Source organism: Armigeres subalbatus, chromosome 2 (genome assembly GCF_024139115.2).
Source record: "Armigeres subalbatus isolate Guangzhou_Male chromosome 2, GZ_Asu_2, whole genome shotgun sequence".
Classification (NCBI taxonomy): Eukaryota; Metazoa; Arthropoda; class Insecta; order Diptera; family Culicidae; genus Armigeres; species Armigeres subalbatus.
In genome coordinates, this window is record NC_085140.1 from 398,231,077 (window position 1) to 398,252,108 (window position 21,032).

Here is a 21,032-nt window from a genome sequence, read left to right on the forward strand (position 1 = left end):
CCGTCGACGATCTCTGGAGCGGCACACACCTCTACTCCGCAGATCTGCGTCCTTACCAACCGTTCAAGCCGAACGTGGGACATCAGGAAACTTTTGTTTTTCTTTACCATATTTAATACACAACAAATCTATGGGAATGGCATATTCCGTAACAAGTATACGGATTGTGGCCAAAAAAGTATCGTTGATCTGAATCAAGCTTGGAGAGACGAAAAAAGCTACTGTTGTAGCTGTGAATCGTAAATTCTGAACTCAAGGACGGTTTGGATGACCCAAAATCATCTAAACATGTCTTTTGATCTTTAGAAATATGTTATGGACATGGTTGAATACATATCCAAAGCTTGGAGTGATGCAAAAAGCTAGAACAGTTAAGGACATCCCAAGCAAATATTTTTCAACTTGTTTTGTCGTTTCTACATTATCAATCACGAAAACAAACGGTAGCTAACAAATTTACTGGGTAGTACCGCTTAGAAAAATTTGGGCCTGAAAGGGTTAAAAAGAATTTTTGAATGGAAAAGGGTTGTTCGGCAGAAAGCCATCTGGCCGAAAAACTGTTTGGCCGAATATGTCGTTTGACCGAATAGACCATTTGGCAGAAGTTCATCTATCTTAAAGTTATTTTGGCCGAAAATGTCATTTGTTCGAACAGTTCCTTTGGCTGAAAAAAAAAACAGGTGGGCCGAATTGCTCAATTGGTTGAAAATTCCCATTGGCCGAAATTGTAGTTTGGCAGACAGGGTAATTTGTCCAAAATGGACGTTCGGCCAAAAAATATCGTTCAGCTGAATTAGTCGTTTTGACAATTTTCAAGACATTAACGGGAGATTGTTTTGTTTTAGCTCAAAAAAATCTTATGAACTTCCCCAAAAAAGAAATTTTGAAGAATAATCGGATTTTCCTGGGGAACTTTCTTCAAATTTTGAGAACTCTTTGGAATCTCCAAGGCAAATTGTTTGGTATTTCAGCGGATAATACCTTCGGATTTTACATGAGAATCTCTTAAGAATTTCCACCCGAAACTTCACAGAGTTCCCGCGGAAGATTGTTCAAATTGTAGACTTCAACAAAAAACTTTTTTGGATTTCAACGAAAAATTGTTCGGACTTTTGAAGAAAAAGAAAAAATATTTCAAACTTTATTCTGCTCTAGGAATGGTTGTTAACAACAAAGTATAATATATAACAATAAAACCCACTATTACACGGCAACCCTCTGATGACCATTACAAGAGTAAGATGTGGTCAAGTGGCTCTGTCCAGATAACCAATATATATCTTTTATAAGAGTAGAGCCCCTTTTCAAACCGCCCGCAAAAATTTGGCTGCAGCTTTCAAAAATATTGCTTTGCAAAAAAGAGAAACAAAACGTTGCAAATAATTAATAACGAAATAAATTGTTGATGAAAATAATGATTGGGGTTATTCATTTGACCACATTACGACCAAATATGATGGCTTCATCATCCCCAAAGCTGGTATCAGCCAAACTTCATTCTTGGTCAAATCATTTTGAACCTGCTAACCGTTTGAACGTTCAAATCGACTTAATGGAATTTGGCTAGATGACTTTTAGCTTAAAGGCCAGTATCGACTTAAAAAGTATTCAATGGTCGTTTGACAAAAAAAAACATTTTGTCGTAAATGTCATTTGGCCAAACGGTTGAATATTTTTGATCAAACTATCCCTTTAGTCATTAACATTTGGCCGTATGACCCGTCGGACTAAATTACATTTTGGGCCAAATGGCCCTTTCTGTCAAATGATCTTTTCTGCCAAACGGCATTTTCAGATTGATGACCTATTCGGCCAAACGACCTGTCAGAAAAAAACGTGTTGCTATATGTCGCTTTATGAGCAATTTCCGTTGAGAAACAAAGCTTTTTTTGTTAAAATCTACATTTTGAACAGTCTTCCGAGAAGATTCTAAAAAAAAGTTGATTTTCGTAGAATTCCTCGTGAAAACTGCAGGCATTGCAATATCATCTGAGCACAGGATATTATCTTTGCTTATGCAAAGATATTATCCCTAATCAAAGAGCACTCTGGAAAGATATTATCATTTGAGCACCCAGTCAACACAAAATCGTATATCATGCATCTTAAGATGCTAAAGTGGAGGCGATATACGTACATATTGTATGGGGAAGTACCTATTTGGCCTCCACTTTAGCATCTTATGTGACATCCTATACGATCTTGTGTTGACTGGGCATTCAATGATGATCCAGATAGCCAGCGTGTTTCGGGGTTTGTTCACGTTGCGAGGGCGTTGCTACAACAAAAACAGTGAAAAAATGTTTCTCCATGGCGAATATTGCACTTTGTTTACTGAGCAGATAGATAACTAAGATCGATATCCCTGGATATCATCAGTATCTTTGCTCAGAAGATCGAATGATGGGATAAAATGCAATGCCTGGAAAACTGCTTAGAGTCTCCCTTGGACATTCTGAAGCTTCTTTTGTTTCATCTTAGACCCTGCCAAACGAGCCGTCTGAATAAATCTGTAATGAGAAAGCCAATGTTGAAACCAGGAACTCACATCCTTCTCACACTTCAATGGAGGTCTCCGAAGTTGAAGAAACATCAGCACCGCCCGTTTACGATAGTTTTCGGTCAAATGGAATTCGGCTGAATGACTTCTTCCTAACGTGTTATTCTGCCAAATGACTTTCGTCGATTGACTTTCAGTCAAACTACCTTCCCCTTCTTAGGAAGATACCTATTTGAATATCTGGTTGACTGCAGCGTCGATACACCTATGCCCATGAACTGCCAATGAACATTTTGTAACATTTGCATTTTTATAGATTTTAAATTACGTCTGTGAACCATACAAAAATATTAATAAATTTCTTCTAACTTCAGAAAAAGCAAAATCGGTAATACTATCTTGCTCACATGTGGTAAGCTGACTGTATTTGAATTATTTAAGACAATTTTGTCGACGAATTTCGCGCTAGAATTTTGTACGCCTAGTTCAGAAGGTGATTGGCACACTCTAGTATGTGCCCTTACAGATCTATCCAAATAGTCGGTAGGCAGTCGTTAATATTTTCTGAATAATGTGGTCAATTGATGCAGCTCGAACGGGATCTCGTCCTTCCCAGCAGCTTTACAATTTTTCAGCTGATTTAGAGCCCTATTGACCTCATTCGTTGGTGGATCTACGGCTTGACATCCATACTGCTCCTTTATACATCTTCATTTTCACCGTTCAGTCCTAGAAATACTCCATCCACCAGGGTGCCACCATAGTTTTGTCTGTCCGCAAATTTCCTTCTCGGTCATTGTATATACATTGCAGGCTTTGGCGAAGTCTTATGCCTCGCGCAATTAACAGTCGCCTAAAACTTCCGCATATCGTTTCTATTCATATTCTATTGTACTTCAGCTATTATTTACGCTCTCTTCGTGTTTCCATTTCTTACTGCGCTGGATACACATTCGGCAGATACATACAACATGTTCAAAAAACGTTTGATCAATGCAGACTAAGCAACACCATACATCGCTTCACTCACCGGAAATAAGTCAATCTTCTTGGGCGTCTCACCGTTTAGCGATGGACGTAGCATGAAGTGGCAACCAGTCAAATTTCCTGTTGAGTTTATCTTTGGGTTTTGTATGTCGGCACAAGCCTTCGCAGAATGAATGGAAGAACAGGAGGAGTCGCTAGGAAGAGTGGATTGCAACTGAGATTTCAATTCTGCTGTTGCCACTATAGCCGCGATTGGAAACACTTCCTCATCGACAGCCAACTGTGTGGCAGTGAAACAGCACGTGCCGTTTACTATACAAAGCAAATATTCAAATGCCTCCGAACCATCAAAGTAGGCCTAATGTGAACCACAACCGATAATCGCATTATTATTAATCAAAGCAATCGGGCTATATTTCGACAAACATGCAGTGAACCATCAAATGACATAACTGCCGTAATCTGGAAACGTGTCATAACAACCATTTTACTACATGCATGTTTTCCATTTCTCTGTTAAAGAGCTCGATGAGTAGTACTCGTTAACAACATTTTTGGAAAATGGCGTATACATCACTTTACGGCAGATAAGGTGCCCAAAGTGGCTCCCGCTTGCCTACAGTCGGATTAAACTCCAAACCAACGTTATGAATATGACACATGAAAGCCATCTTTGTAAACATTACGAACAACGTGATAGTGAGGTTAAACGAATTGTTTCTTAAAAGTTAATTTCGAAGTTTATTATAAACAAAGATTAACGTACATGAACTTATTTTTTTCTGTTGCATTTATTTTACAGGCTCAGGCGTGTATAACACTTAACGGAGCCGAGATTATTTTTGATATTTACAATTAATATCATTATTATTTACAGTTAGTAAGAGGGAAGGGGCATAGATCAAGATACTTGTGGTGACTCAAGGTTATATTGCGTAAATTGAGGACGGACGGGGTTGGGACTTAGGTTTACGATATTTCAGCTGCTCATCCGGGTATTTGACTTTTTGACTGCTGATGCGTAGCGTCGTGCTTGAGTTATCGTTCTTCAGGGAGCATCTTCCGGATGGCCAGTGCTTCATGGCACACGGAACAATAAGACAGAGACAAAACAAAAACAGAGAAAGAAAAAAAATTAAAGTATTAGACTTTGATGTCCGACGAGCAAAGAAAGGCATGGCATGGCCTGCATATAAACCACATCGCGATCTCCCAAAACACCTCTTACTTAACGGAAGGGTTGTTTACCTCGGGCCACAAGGGTATCCAATAGTTGCTCTCTGAAGGCGCCGTTTTCCGTGTAATACCAAACTACGTGATCGATGTTATCGTAACCAGCTCCGTACCTAAATAGATGTCTATCGACCAGGTTAATTCGGTGGAGATATGCGTTTAGTGAATAGTGATTGGACATAAGCCTCGACATCACGCGAATAAAACCTCGACTTAAGTCCTCACCTCTGAACCACGCTCGTGCAGAAACTTCAGGAACTATGGAAAATAGCCACCGTCCAAGTTCATTGTGTGACCAATTCATTTGCCAACTTTCAAGAGTACTCTGACGGACTAATAGGAAAAACTTGTTGTTCGAGATTTGTCTATCATAAACTTCACCTTCCTGTGCGCCCACCTTTGCTAGCGAGTCCGCCTTCTCTTTACCATAGATTAGGCAATGGGATGGGACCCATACAAAGGTAATCTTGAATGATCTTTCGACCAAATCACGCATCTGCTCTCTTATTTTTGTAAGAAAGTAAGATGCGTGCTTAACTGGTTTCATCAACCGGGGTGCCTCGATAGAACTGAGACTATCCGAGAAGATGAAATAATGGTCTTCGGGCTGATCGGAAATAATCCCCAAAGCGAAGTTAATTGCTGCCAGCTCAGCAACATAAACTGAACACGGTTCCTGAAGTTTTCGGAAGGTGATTGAATTTACATTGTAAACACCGAAGCCAGTGGATCCATGGATGCGAGAACCATCAGTGAAATATCTGTTGATGCAATTGACATGTTCATATTTTTCAGAAAAAATAGGAGGAATAGAAAGATTTCGAAGATGATCTGGTATTCCTTGGATAGCATGTTTCATGGACAGATCGTATTCAATTGAGGATCTCTGTCGTTGGTGTAGTGAACTCGAGGTGGGTTATAACATGGAAGACAAAGATCTGACGATATGTAGTTGAGATAGACTCTCATAAAACTTGACCAGTGAACTAATTCAGGCATATTATCGAAGTTTTCCAAGACAAGTGTGTTACTTGTCCCACATTTGATCAGTATTCTAAGTGAGAGTTCCCAGAACCGGTGTTTTAAAGGAGTGTGTTGCGTACGCAACGTAGGAAGATCTATTCCGTGTTATTAATCCCGTTTATTATTCGACGGAGATTAAAATTCTCCTGTAAAACAGTTTCCGATTACAATTCAGTAATTATTGATAGATTCTAGATAACTTACGTTTGTAAACTTCTTTATAATTCACACGGGTCACTTCGAGTTTAGGTAGTGTGTGGTGCAAAATCTATGGTACAACTTTTCAGATTATGTAGAACATATTACGTTAAACAAAGCTAATGAAAGTACCTTATGTTGTTCATTAATCGTTCCGATATACCAATTAAACGAACAGTTATTGATTCTATCCTAACCTAAAATATCAAGGAACGAATGTTCTAGTTCATTTTAATTTAGAGATAGTTTCGATGGACATACCTATAAATTCGATTCAAGGCGTTTAGGTGGAACCAATACTATTTTAGAATATAATTAACTAATAACTAATAATTTATAGCAATAGCTAAATTAAACAATTAGATAGAGATCTCATGGCCGGTTGCTCAACATCAATAAGTATTTGTCCTTGCTATCTGTTGTCATCAATCATCCCAATCACCTTTACTTCAACTGGCTCACGGTAGACGTTCGGCAGGTCTGCGAACGACGCGTTGTACGTATAGGTGTATATGCCTCGGATGGGCGTAGGCAACAGAGTGACTCCTGCAAGTACCTCCAGGCTCATGTTATGCGTTGAATGCATACAGCCAAGAGCAATACGCAAACAACGATATTGAATTCGTTCCAATTTTACTAGGTTGCAGTCAGCTGCTGAGAGGAAGCAGAAGAAGCCGTACTCTAAAACAGAGAGAATATTCGGATGAACTTATTTGCTAACATTAACTTTAAATCTACTAGCTAAAATACCGCAAATCCATTAGATTGTTCCTATTTATATTGCGTGAATTTGCCCTAACATACAGCTTGACTTAGGTTAGAGTTTGCAATATCTTACCTTCGTTAAATATTTCTATTTGTTAAACAATGGTCGTTAGGCAAGGAATAGACTCCAAGGAGCTCACTAAATTCGATTAAAATCGAGGGAACACTATTTTGTAAGTAATCATTATTAACAGACTAGGCAAACCCGCCCGATCACGCTCGGGTTTTATTTTCGATCTGTCAATCATTTAGTTGATTGCAGCGTCGCTCTATAGATCGATTTCAAGTCGAGCTTGATGGATTTTTTTTCAGAATTCATGAAACCGTCCTGTCATGTAAATTGATCGTCTCAGTGGTTTGTGAAAATTTTCAAAAATTGTTCTATACGATGGGTGTCCAAAATTTATCGTGGACAGGCTTTAATACAAAGTAGGTAACATTTAAAGCATAGTCATTGTCTTCGTCTGTTCATGTCTGCGAAAAACGATGAAAATCTTCGGCGTAACATGCTCCGTGTGACGTGGAACTCGAAGAGTGATGCGACTCTGTTGAAGACGCGCTGTAGGCCACAAATAGCTCCATACATGCCATAATTTGTACGACGAAAGCGTGTACGTGGCTGGACGTTCAGGTCTATTTGTTTCAACATAGCTCCACAGTCGATTCGTCCCTGCAGGGTATCGGCGATCATAATGGCTTTGTCAACATCTCTCAATGACCGAAGTAGCTCCAAGTTGATCAACTGACATCGGCTTTCGTAACTCGGTAGGCGAAACGGATCCAGCCAAGGTAGCCTTGATGGTTGGAATTATTGTCGGTGATAGCCACTTGGTCACGGTTTTAATGCTAGAGGCAACCTACGGGGCGGTGATGCGCAGGTATCGGTGGTGAATGGAATAGAAGAAAACTGGTGGTGTCAAAGTTCCAAAAGTTCCAAAAGTTCCGTCCGCTATATCACCAGGAGCTCCGTTGAAAATTCCTCCTTATTTTTTGTGTATTATTCCTTTGGGAATTCCATTAGAAATTTATTGAATATTTATATATGTTAGGATTGGCAACTTCTTCCTTTCTGTAGAGGAATTCCTTCAATTCCACAATTCTTCAAGAATTGATAATACATCCTTTGGAAAATCTTCCAGAATTTTGAAATGCCTTCAAAAATCCATAAATCAATTCTTGCCGGAGTTTCTCTTAATATTCCTTAAATAATTTTTTCAGTTCTTCAAGAATTACGTTAGGAATTGCTTAGAGAATTTATCAAGAAGCTCCCCTAGAATTTTTAGGCAGTTCCTCTAGAAGTTCTTACAGAATTTCCTTTAGGAATTATTCTTGATATTAATGCAAAACTTTCGTCAGTGTTTCCTCCAAGAATTCCATAAGGAGTTTCTTTAAGATTTTCTCAAGGAGCCCATACCAAAATTCTTGAAGACTTTCTGGGGAAATAACTGAAGGATTTTTTTTCGCTAAATCATGGCGAAGTTTATGATGAAAATTCATTAAAAATTCCTGGAGAAATTCGTGAAGGGTTTTCCTGTATGAGCCTCCTGGAGGAGTTTCCGAATAAACTTCTGCAGTTCTCAAATAAATTTTGTGGAGTAACTACCGATTATATTTCTGGATGTACTTGTGGATAAATTCATGAAAGCTTTAATGAATATCCATGCAAATTGGATTAGGCGAAAAATTTGGAAATGTTATTCCACCATGGAATTTTTACCTCCACCCACTTCGTGGTTTTTTCTCAGACATTACCCATAGTTTGTTTATGTTTGTCGTGGTTTTGTTCTTACAGTTAAATATTCCAATTCACAAGCTGCGGATTGAAATTTGATTAATCCTGAGCTGTCCTAAACAATCTTCAAAACTTGTCCATTTGATTCCAAGGGTTACATTTAAACTGTTCTCTAGCATATGTAATACACAACCGATAGCAATTAGTTTACACCAATTAACGCAACATATTTGATTCATGGCTAAGAGGGACATGGGTTACACATTCCGAGTTTCAGAACTAAACTTTTTTTATCAAAAAATTATAATACTGACTTATCATAAAGTCATATATCTAAAACAAAAATTACAATTCACTTTAATAATACACCCTCATTGGATTAGAACTTAAGATTCTAATTTTCATTCATATAAATTGCCCTTCCATTATTCGAATCACTTAGCAATAGTAAGAGTAGTAATCTCTAACCTTGAGTCACCACGAGTATTTTGATCTTTGTCCCTTCCCAACTAACTGTTAATGATAAGATGATATACACATTGTATTGATATCATACTTAAGAATTGCGGCTCCGCAAAGTGTCACATACGACTGAGCCTTCCAAATAAATGAAATGGTTAAAAAAAAAATAGTAAGGGTATGCGATAACACAATTTTTCCTAACGAAACGAAACGAAATTTAAAATGTCTATGTTGATTCGAAACGAAACGAAACGAAATATAGATTTACTTTCGAGACTTCGAAACGATACGAAACGAAATATAGATTTACTTTCGAGACTTCGAAACGATACGAAACGAAATATAGATTTACTTTCGAGACTTCGAAACGATACGAAATCAAGGTTCATTCAATTCGAAATTTCACGAAACGAAATTTAAATATTTTTTCCGTGGAATTTTTGTTGAATTGGTTTTACATTATGTAGGTACGCAATTCTGATTTCATTGCTTCGAAGTCAAATAACTGTTTTACGACCAATGGAGTTATAATAACAGCGTTCCCATTTAGTTTAATATCAGTAAGTATATAAAAATATTTATAGATATAGATTTTCCGTATACCGATTCAAATTCCGTTAGCACACAAGTCGAGTCAAGTACGAGACACTGAAGACGGCCTGCTTACTGTTGAGGTCAAAATACGTATCTGTCAAAAGGTACAATACAGTAGTGGAATTAAATGGAATAGTAAAAACTCATCTGATGACAAGTAATTTTTCCTTTGTCATACAAAAAGTTGTACCAAAGGGCTATCATATCCTTCCAAATTCAAACTTTTTATAGGGGTTCGGAGACCCAAAATTCAGCTCGAATAACTGAGCAATTGTCTGTTTGTCCTTGTATATGTGTTTGTGCATATGAGGCATGCAAAAATTGTATTTTCATCATCATCCGACTTCAACTAAGTGCAGAAAACATCTTTTATGGCCAGTATAAGCTGAAAGCAATCATAGGTAAAGAATTTTCAGCATTTTAAATACTGCGAGGTGAACCGGCGCAGGGCCGAAAACCTCATTAATAAAGATAATAATAATAATAGCATTTTAAATGATCTTTCAACCCGTTCTGGATTCCTCCGTAACGCTGAGTAAACACCTTTGCGTGGTGTATTACGGTGTAAGACAAGGTGTAAGATCTACCACCATCACATTGTCAGCTACAGGCAAATCCTGACCCAACGAATACCTTCCTCAATATCCAACTCCGTGGTACTTATGGTACGTGGTACTCGGGGCCTCTTATTAAGTAAGTACTACATCAACACTTCCTTCCCCTCCCAAGTAACGGTGAAGATGGGCGTGGCCAGGAGTAGTAATCCTCATGCGTTTGTGACTTTTATCCTAGATTGAAATAAAGGACCACACCAACCTTGATTTCTGATAGCAATCTGAATGAGGATTTCAAAAGAAAAAAGACGAGTATCACTAGTGTCCAATCTACGAAGTACACCGTAACTATGCCATGCTATGCTTTCAACCCGTTCTGGATTTTTCCAAATTCCATACGAAAATCTAGGAATGCCGACGACTCTGCGATTTTCCTTATATATTGTGCAAATAGCCAAAGAATAGCTTAGCTTTGCTTGATTAACTGTACACATCGTAGTTGCTAATCATGATTGGCCGAGAAACAGCAAATATGCACAGCTCACCAGTTGAATAATCATGTTGGGATTAAAAAATCTCATCGTACTTACTTCGGAGTTTCAAATTCATGACCCATAACGATGCCGGAACCGTCCTTACAGTCAATTTAGGATTAGGAGACGAAAATTAGTTTGACACTCATTGTTATCAGAGACCGAGTAATGCTCTGCATCCCTGTGAGCATCACAGGAAAGAAATAATTGGTTAGTTGAAAAGGTAATTTACGTGAAGTGACTAAATATGTATTGTAAACAACGTTAATTTGAAAACGCGAAGACGAAAGCCGTGTTTCAAATCAATCCAACGCACAATCGATGTGTTTCGTTTAATAAGCTTCTACAACACGATCGATTCTGCACCAAATAATTTTGTGCTCTTCGATGCTCTACGATCACTTTTGTAAAAAATAGGATAGAATAGTTAAAGACACTTTTCGGTTTTTGTTACATATTTCTAACAAAACACTGAAGACGTTTTATACAAGAAAACCCAATACGTATTTGTCGACTCAGAATGGCGTTACATAGTAAGCATTAATGGAAAATGTGTATAACATAATGTTTTTAAAAACAGATTTAAGATTTTGCTCAGCGGCGCAGCCAAAATTTTTGATAATATAAAGTATGGTTTAAGTTAAAATTTGTTTCGAAATTCGGCGGAATTCCGTTATTTTTTTGTAATTTTACGAAACGAAACGAAATCAAGAAATCAGATTTCGCCATGCTCAAATTCCGCGGAATTTCGTTTCAAACCACCTGAAACGATTTTTTTTTCGAAATACCGCGTATGCTTAAGCAATAGCATGACATATACGATATACCCGTTCTTAGTAACACAATTTCCTATACTGAGAAAATCGTGGAAGGGCAGAGATAATTTCGAACTTAGCAGCATCGAAAATCGAGCTTTAAAAAAACAACTTTATTAATGTGTGTAATGGAACATTAAGTTCCACAAAGAAAAATCCTTTTAATGCCTTTTCTACTTGATGACCGTATCTAGCGCCTTATCGGACTTTGTATATATGCATTGGTTTTCCGAAATTTGTGCATTGCCAATCTCAAGCACCATTCACTTGGTTCTCGGTACGATTTCGAAAATTATCCATTACGGGAGACGGAATAACGAATTGTGCGGCTCAAGCTCAGGAATTTGGCTTCTATTAAAATCGCCGTACGCTCATTCGATTTACTTAATTAATTGGACAGGTGCCATCACCAAAAAACAATTCTCGATTAAACAACCGATTCTCGTGCTTAGTTTCATAAGGGCTTAAATGTATCAATAGATTTTGCTTCATTGATGTTTTCTTTCTATCAATTAAGGAATAATTCAATAGTCGGAGGCGATAAAGAACGAAAGCAGCAATAACAGTTGCAACTTTTGATCCAGTTAAATTGTTAGCGTAAAATAATAATAACAAAGAAAAATTGATCAATGCGGTTACGTCTTTATGATACTTAGCGCGACAATTGGTTCGCAGCTGCTTAAATGCAAATCAACTCTCGTTGCTGATCGTTTCGCCCGTTCGTCCCTGAACCAATAGAGCTAATATCATTTGGCTTCCGAGGCGCAAAGTCAACAACCATTAGCTTTTCCCTCTGTCAGCTGATGCTTGCAAATGCATGCCAGCGGATGCGGGTGCGGACGACAAAGAGGTCAATCGATCCTGATTAGTCGCACCTCGGACGATAAACATTTATCTACTCTGTTGTGGCTGCCATGACAAACTAGTCCCCGACATTCCAACCGACATGTTCCAGCGAGGCGCTGGGTGTGTATTAAGTGGCAATTAAGGAGCGACATATTAAATTTGTTTGTTTATCTGCCAATCAAAGTCGAACGAGCACCAGTAGCTTCGTGATTGAGATTACGACTTCTTGACTGGGGAAAAGGTGAAACCGGATATGTTGTCCTTTCTTGCAGCGCCGTCAATGGGTGTGTCCGTTTTGTCTGCGACGGAAACCGACGGAGTAATTTAATTAAGGCTGTCATGTTAGCTGCCAGAAGAATTAGCAGCTTGAATAACTTCATCAATCATTGAGCAGTTGCAGCCATATTTGAGGGGAAATAATTATGCTGTCATAATTGGACGCAGTTCTAAGTTCATTCCTGCCTCACTACAATAAAAAAAAAACTTTTCATAGAAGTCCCGGAAACCATAGATCCTTGGGAAGAATTGAATTACGTGCATCAATGATATCTTTCTACCTGTAATATATATTTGTATGAGACGTTTATCAAAGGTTATTTAATTATTGAAAGGGTAGGGGTTTTTTATGCCTCGGTGGAACTTCTTGATTTGAACATGAAATTCTGAAATCATCAGCTAATGTATTTTAACTCGACTCAACTCTAACCTTCATCACACCAGAAATGTACATTTATTGAACAAAACCCAAAAACTTTTTAGATATACTAGAAAGGTACGTCCGTGCTTGATGAGCAAAGAGAAGCAAACTATGTACTCACATACCATGAATCCCCGTACCTACACCAAATCGCTTCGTTTAAATACCCTGCCTTACTTAAATACTCTTCGTTTGCATAACCCTTTCAAGAAGATTTCAGATTATTGCATATCGCTCCGAAACAGGATAGTAGCATTCACAAAAACTAATATGTAAATTGTTTCCCTTTCTATTCGCAGGTAAACTTTTCGAGCAGTCTTGCCAACATCTTTCCCGAAGAAATTTAATTTGGATTCGGAATTTATCCAGAGAAGGTATGATAATGATGTTCTTCAAACTATGACCAAACCACTATGTCAACCCTCTCAGAGCATAGCATAGATGTAGGGACGGAAATATGGTTGGTTTGTTTGTTCCGTGTTATGAGTGTTTGGGATCAGCATTTGACATGATTATGGAAATTGAATTAGTAATCAGCCTATAGAAATAACTGCGTAATCATATCCAGTTTTCAGTATCAATCATTATCTGTCAATAAAAGTGAATGGATTCAAACCTGACCCAACTCAGCATTTTGCCTAATTTGCTACATTGTGTCATAAACCACAGAGACACTGCACTGAAGCTTCCTCGTTCCTTTTCCATGATTTATGGAATCAAATTTTGCCTAACGCTGTCCGCTCAATCGATGGTGTGGGTTCCATTTGCGCCAAAACGCGTCAAAATTGAACCGAATAAAGTTCTTCGCCAGCCATATTTCATCGCGATTTACGATCCTGTCGCACTGGGAATGCCAAATTGACTACCACTGACGAGGCCGGTTCGCACCGACGACGACGGCCGACAATGCGATGGATGGGTGCGTTCTAAACTCTTAGATCAAGTAGAACGCCCGGGAGGAGAGGAACGTTTATCATTTTTGTTACGATATCTTCCGATACTGGCTTCGGGAGGATTGACTGTCTCAAGAGTAAAATTCGAAAATTGCTTGTCGAGTTAGAAAACCAACAGCTCGTGCCGCCAATACGGACGGGCGACATCTGATGGGAGCGAATTCACGCCTGGATACGCTCGAGAAGTTGTTGAAGTTTTGGTTTGAACTACGTCTACGCTGCGGTTCTCTGTGGCTGTCATTGCAGTAAATATCCGAGTTTTATGCGATAAGCGCGAAAAAAGTTTTACAGTAATATCCCGATTTTATCACTCCCCTGGTGAATTTTTGGGTGATAAAATAGGGCATGTGACAAAATCGGGCAAAAATTTATTTTAATTTTTTAAATTTATTTTACAATTATGAAATAGTTTATGCCTAGGAAAGGCAAACTGCGTGAACGGTACTCGTTATTTCTTGTTGAAAATGTATACAAAATCCTTCGTAGGTACTGAAAAGTTATTCATAGAAAATTCCATGCGGTAAAATTTATTTTATGAAAATCATTGTTGTTTGCGGTTTTATTTACGGAAATAAAAAGAACGACTAAAATTTTTGGGGTGACAAATCGGGTCGAAAACATGACAAAATCGGGACGTGATAAAATCGGGTCGAAAACGTGATAAAATCGGGGGTAGACAAAATCGGGGAGTGACAAAATCGGGTCGACACTGTATTTCCAATAGACTCCGAATTTTATTGCTAAGCGATTCATTGGAACACGCATGAATATCTGATCGAATTTGCAAAAAAATTGTGTTATGACAATTATTTCGTGTAATTGAAAATCATTACACATTTTTCTTCTGCACCAAATTTAAAAATAAAATCTACTTGGAGCTTAGTTGAATTGGTGAGAAGTTATATTAGTGATATTGGAAGAAGTTGATTCACATTTATCATCGCATTTTCTATCAACTCAATTGACTTCAATATTTTGACTTATTTCTGTAAAAACATTGTTAGTGTTATTTGAGGATTTACTCATTTACCTATTCATTAAGTTTACCCTACCGTGCATAAAAGGCACCATAAACACGGGATTGAATAATCTGTAGTTTTTTTATCAGAAGTTCTCTCCTAATGATTGGCACACTGTTGTACATCGCTTTGAAACTTTTACATCAACTGTTTTTTTTTGTCATCACTAAAAGCTATTCACAACTCACGGACCATTAACCACACCAATGGTGACGCGTCATTGACGACGGTATCTATCACACCTCCGTTTTTTTTTATTTTAAACACCACTAACCACGATACCTTTTTCATATTTCCAACCGTTCTTTATAGTTGGAAAATATATAGTTTTGGTCTATAAAAAATGCAACTCAGCCCGGTACAAATGCATCCCATGTTGTCCCATGTGGCGAACTTTCAAATTTGCTCGCACCCATGAAACCCATTAGACTGTGAATGATTTAATACAACAGCCTCAGTGATTCGCATTAGACTGACTCAGATTTATGTGAGCTAAACAAACTCTTCTAATGACATTTTTCATTCGACTGATTATAAATTCAGATAGAGGCGATAAAATTTCTCCTCTCAAATTTGCTTCCAGCTTGGATACGTCAGAATAAAAATTAATAAACCTGGATCAGTCTACTGCACACAGAACGGTGGCCGGTTGTCCTCCTTCGGTGCATAAAATCTCTCACTTTGAAACTTTTCTGTGCCACACTAACCACTGTGACATATACCAGAGATAGTGTTACCACCTTACTGCCCGGTCTGCGCTCAAGGGTTCATAATTTTCCATGGCTTTATGGGCATCAGACGACGGAAGAGTGTCACCGTCCCAAGCAATTGTAATGGATTTTTCCAGTTGAAGGAACACCGGCTTCAGTTCCATTCTCCGGCTACAATACAGTGAGTGAGCGGGTGAGTGATGGACCGCCACTATACCTATTGTAAGTATTCCTTCGAGTGCTGAAATGAATTACGCTTTGCTTACGAAAGGAATGGAAAATATACGTTCCCAGGCACTAGAGCAAGTTTCTCAGAAATTGCGACTTCACAATGGATGATAAACGACATTGTCGTCGGATGATCTTTTATTTTTCATTCGAACTGCTTGTATTGTGGAAACAGTGGAATCAGTGCATCAGTGTTTTATTCCGGGAGGCTTGTCCTCAAACTGTTTTAAGAATATCGTATTCCTAAACTTACAAAAAGATTATTTGGGGCAGGTATTTATGTACAAATACAAGTGATAATTTTTTTGCCAAACTCATCCGTACCAAATTGTAATCAGGAGATACGTTCTGCAATAGTGGAATTCTAGCAAATGGACGTTGGTTTTAGCCCCTATAATTATTAATAAAAAGTATCTCAATCATGATTTTACTTCACAAAAACAGGTGTTTGCTGTTCCTAGGCCATTCCACATCAATCTGGTCATTTTGTTCAGCATGCTCCGGAATTAAGACTAAACAGATGGATTAAACTAAACAGCGACTTCTATTTTATAATTTTGCAAGGTATAGATAAAAATGAGGTTTTCATGGTCAGGCCTTTAAAGCTTTAGAAGTCACCCGAACTTTTAAGCCCAATTTGAAGAGTTTCCACCCCATAGGCATTATGGATCCTGGCTAGTATGACCGGATTGATTTGGAGAAGGCATAATACATCCCATTTTCATCCTTTTTGCCTTTCTCGTTCAACAAAGTTGTACCGAAAGGCTATAATTTCACTCCAAAATCGAACTTTTTATAGAAGTCTAAAAGACCCATGATGTTATATACCAATCGACTCAGCTCGTCGAACTGAACAAATGTTTGTCTGTCCGTGTGTATGTGTGTGGGTGTGTGTGCACACAAAAACCGAAAAACATTAGCCACTTTTTCATATAGCAATTCTTAACCGATTTTCTCGCAACAAGTTGCATTCGACAGGGAACAAAGCCTTGTTGATCACTATTGAATTTGACAATGATCGACCACTGTGTTTAAAAGTTATTAAGATAATGGAATCGAACTATAAGGTTGGTGTCTTGACTAAATGCGAGAAAGGCAGTATCACCACTCGGTGAATTAAATTGGCGTCACGAATTGTTTTGATCCAATTTTGAAAATGTTTATTTCGACGACACTTCAAAATCTGTTCAGTTAACGAACACTTTAGAGTAGCTTCTGAGTCTCTTGACCAATTTCAACCAAATTTGGAACATCTATTCTCTGACCTAAGAAGATGGAATAGGTGAAATGATCATCGGGGACAGAAGGAAGGGACAGGTTAACGAAACAATCTTTTGACGTAAGACTACGTGTTTTCTATACCGAGGTACACTTTACGAGTGCAAAAATCGAAGAGCGTCACGAAAACATGATAGACTTTGAGCGTTATAATCTGAGTCTGGATGGATTTTAATTTTTTTTACCGTTCGAACAGAGGAGAACCAACACTTCAATAAAATTTTAAAAAAATCACTTCAAAATCATTAATTTTAATTTTTTTTGCTTGTTTCACAAACAGAAATATACAGTGAAACTGTTTGGCCATAGGTCCTCCATCTTTAGTATTCGGATTTTTTGTTTACAGATATTTTTAAGTTTTCGTTTGAGAAGCTCCTAAACAATATTTTTTATAGAAATTGTTATTTGTTTTGTTTTACATCTACAATTTGCTAACCCAACTACAATTTACACAATTACGAATCGCGGGATTGTCATAGAAAGCGCTACGAACGCTAAACTTTTCTTTACACTCACCAAAGCGTTCTTGAAAGGTTTTTAGTCCGGTCAGACGGTGGACCTCAAATGTTCGAGTCCTGGGTGGAGTGTTGAGGACAGTGTTGTAAAATGTCATTTGCATTCGTTTGCATATTTTTCCCAGAACTTTTTTCAGGAGTTAGCTATCAGCTCCTGAGGTATGGCGAACTTATAGCGCTTAAATGTGCCTACAACTTTGTCTAAAAAGACATTGCTGTAAATACGTAATCTGAGGCGTGGGAGGCAAAATGTTATTCAAATGACATTATGTCAAATGACACGTGACATTTTGTAGAGTTTTGACTTTCCAGCCTCAGATGTTATATTTAGAGTAATGTACCGTTGGACAAAAATATAGCCCTACTCAAGCGTTATGAGTACATCTAAAAATATGAAGTAAATTTGGCTTCTGAAGAAAGTTATGAACAAATTAGTCAAATGACATCCAGATGACATTTTACAAGCCTGGTTGAGGATCATCCTCAGGAACTTGTTTTGAACTCGTTTCAGATGATGAGTTTTAGCGCAGCTTTCTCAGACTGGCATGGCATGACATTCACAGACATGGCATTGGAAGGAGGCTTCCGAGCCTCTTGGAAGGAGGCTTCCGAGCCTCTTGGAAGGAGGCTTCCGAGCCTCTTGAAAGGAGGCTTCCGAGCCTCTTGGAAGGAGGCTTCCGAGCCTCTTGGAAGGAGGCTTCCGAGCCTCTTGGGAGGAGGCTTCCGAGCCTCTTGGAAGGAGGCTTCCGAGCCTCTTGGAAGGAGGCTTCCGAGCCTCTTGGAAGGAGGCTTCCGAGCCTCTTAGAAGGAGGCTTCCGAGCCTCTTGGAAGGAGGCTTTCGAGCCTCTTGGAAGGAGGCTTCCGAGCCTCTTGCAAGGAGGATTCCGAGCCTCTTGAAGGAGGCTTGAGCCTCTTGGAAGGAGGCTTCTGAGCCTCTTGGAAGGAGGCCTGAGCCTCTTGGAAGGAGGCTTCTGAGCCTCTTGGAAGGAGGCTTGAGCCTCTTGGAAGGAGGCTTCCGAGCCTCTTGGAAGGAGGCTTCCTGAGCCTCTTGGAAGGAGGCTTCCGAGCCTCTTGGAAGGAGGCTTCCTGAGCCTCTTGGAAGGAGGCTTCTGAGCCTCTTGGAAGGAGGCCTGAGCCTCTTGGAAGGAGGCTTCTGAGCCTCTTGGAAGGAGGCTTCTGAGCCTCTTGGAAGGAGGCTTGAGCCTCTTGGAAGGAGGCTTCCGAGCCTCTTGGAAGGAGGCCTGAGCCTCTGGAAGGAGGCTTCTGAGCCTCTTGGAAGGAGGCTTGAGCCTCTTGGAAGGAGGCTTCTGAGCCTCTTGAAGGAGGCTTCTGAGCCTCTTGGAAGGAGGCCTGAGCCTCTTGGAAGGAGGCTTCTGAGCCTCTTGGAAGGAGGCTCTGAGCCTCTTGGAAGGAGGCTTCCGAGCCTCTTGGAAGGAGGCTTCCGAGCCTCTTGGAAGGAGGCTTCCGAGCCTCTTGGAAGGAGGCTTCCGAGCCTCTTGGAAGGAGGCTTCCGAGCCTCTTGGAAGGAGGCTTCCGAGCCTCTTGGAAGGAGGCTTCCGAGCGTCTTGTAAGGAGGCTTCTGAGCCTCTTGAAAGGAGGCTTCCGAGCGTCTTGTAAGGAGGCTTCTGAGCCTCTTGAAAGGAGGCTTCTGAGCCTCTTGAAAGGAGGCTTCCGAGCCTCTTGAAAGGAGGCTTCCGAGCCTCTTGAAAGGAGGCTTCCGAGCCTCTTGAAAGGAGGCTTCCGAGCCTCTTGAAAGGAGGCTTCCGAGCCTCTTGAAAGGAGGCTTCTGAGCCTCTTGAAAGGAGGCTTCTGAGCCTCTTGAAAGGAGGCTTCTGAGCCTCTTGAAAGGAGGCCTGAGCCTCTTGAAAGGAGGCTTCTGAGCCTCTTGAAAGGAGGCTTCCTGAGCCTCTTGGAAAGGAGGCTTCTGAGCCTCTTGAAAGGAGGCTTCTGAGCCTCTTGAAAGGAGGCTTCTGAGCCTCTTGGAAGGAGGCTTCCTGAGCCTCTTGGAAGGAGGCTTCTGAGCCTCTTGGAAGGAGGCTTCCAGCCTCTTGGTAGGAGGCTTCCTGAGCCTCTTGAAAGGAGGCTTCTGAGCCTCTTGGAAGGAGGCTTCTGAGCCTCTTGGAAGGAGGCTCTGAGCCTCTTGGAAGGAGGCTTCCTGAGCCTCTTGGAAGGAGGCTTCCGAGCCTCTTGGAAGGAGGCTTCCGAGCCTCTTGGAAGGAGGCTCTGAGCCTCTTGGAAGGAGGCTTCTGAGCCTCTTGGAAGGAGGCTCTGAGCCTCTTGGAAGGAGGCTTCCGAGCCTCTTGGAAGGAGGCTCTGAGCCTCTTGGAAGGAGGCTTCCGAGCCTCTTGGAAGGAGGCTTCCTGAGCCTCTTGGAAGGAGGCTTCTGAGCCTCTTGGAAGGAGGCTTCCTGAGCCTCTTGGAAGGAGGCTTCCGAGCCTCTTGGAAGGAGGCTTTGAGCCTCTTGGAAGGAGGCCTGAGCCTCTTGGAAGGAGGCTTCCGAGCCTCTTGGAAGGAGGCCTGAGCCTCTTGGAAGGAGGCTTCCTGAGCCTCTTGGAAGGAGGCTCTGAGCTCTTGGAAGGAGGCTTCCTGAGCCTCTTGGAAGGAGGCTTCCTGAGCCTCTTGGAAGGAGGCTCTGAGCCTCTTGGAAGGAGGCTTCCTGAGCCTCTTGGAAGGAGGCCTGAGCCTCTGGAAGGAGGCTTCCTGAGCCTCTTGGAAGGAGGCTCCGAGCCTCTTGGAAGGAGGCTCTGAGCCTCTTGGAAGGAGGCTCTGAGCCTCTTGGAAGGAGGCCTGAGCCTCTTGGAAGGAGGCTCCTGAGCCTCTTGGAAGGAGGCTTCTGAGCCTCTTGGAAGGAGGCTTCTGAGCCTCTTGGAAGGAGGCTTCTGAGCCTCTTGGAAGGAGGCTTCCGAGCCTCTTGGAAGGAGGCTTCTGAGCCTCTTGAAGGAGGCTTCCTGGCCTCTTGAAAGGAGGCTTCCTGGCCTCTTGAAAGGAGGCTTCTGAGCCTCTTGAAAGGAGGCTCTGAGCCTCTTGAAAGGAGGCTCTGAGCCTCTTGAAAGGAGGCTTCTGAGCCTCTTGAAAGGAGGCTTCTGAGCCTCTTGAAAGGAGGCTTCTGAGCCTCTTGAAAGGAGGCTTCCAGCCTCTTGAAAGGAGGCTTCTGAGCCTCTTGAAAGGAGGCTTCTGAGCCTCTTGAAAGGCGGCTTTTGAGCCTCTTGAAAGGAGGCTTCTGAGCCTCTAGAAAAGAGGTCTTTTGAGCTTCTTGAAAGGAGGCTTCCGAGCCTCTTGAAAGAATGCTTCCGAGCCTCTTGAAAGAAGGCCTATTCGAGCCTCTTGAAAGGAGGCTTCCGAGCCTCTTGAAAGAAGGCTTGCGAGCCTCTTGAAAGGAGGCTTCTGAGC

The 21,032-nt window shown here is 40.6% G+C and overlaps 1 protein-coding gene across 11 annotated transcripts in view; it reads left to right on the forward strand.

Moving 5' to 3' along the window:
- LOC134213257 (toll-like receptor Tollo) overlaps nucleotides 1-21,032 on the forward strand; it is a 444,443-nt gene that overhangs the window by 90,324 nt on the left and 333,087 nt on the right. Inside the window, exon 4 of one of the 11 annotated variants that reach the window (XM_062692105.1) lies at nucleotides 13,239-13,313. The exons of 8 other annotated variants lie outside the window; for them this stretch is intronic. The gene's annotated coding sequence lies outside the window, so the exon portion shown is untranslated. Of the gene's footprint in view, nucleotides 1-13,238; nucleotides 13,314-21,032 lie in introns of those variants that run through there. 2 more of the 11 variants (XM_062692107.1, XM_062692106.1) reach the window with 2 other exon arrangements.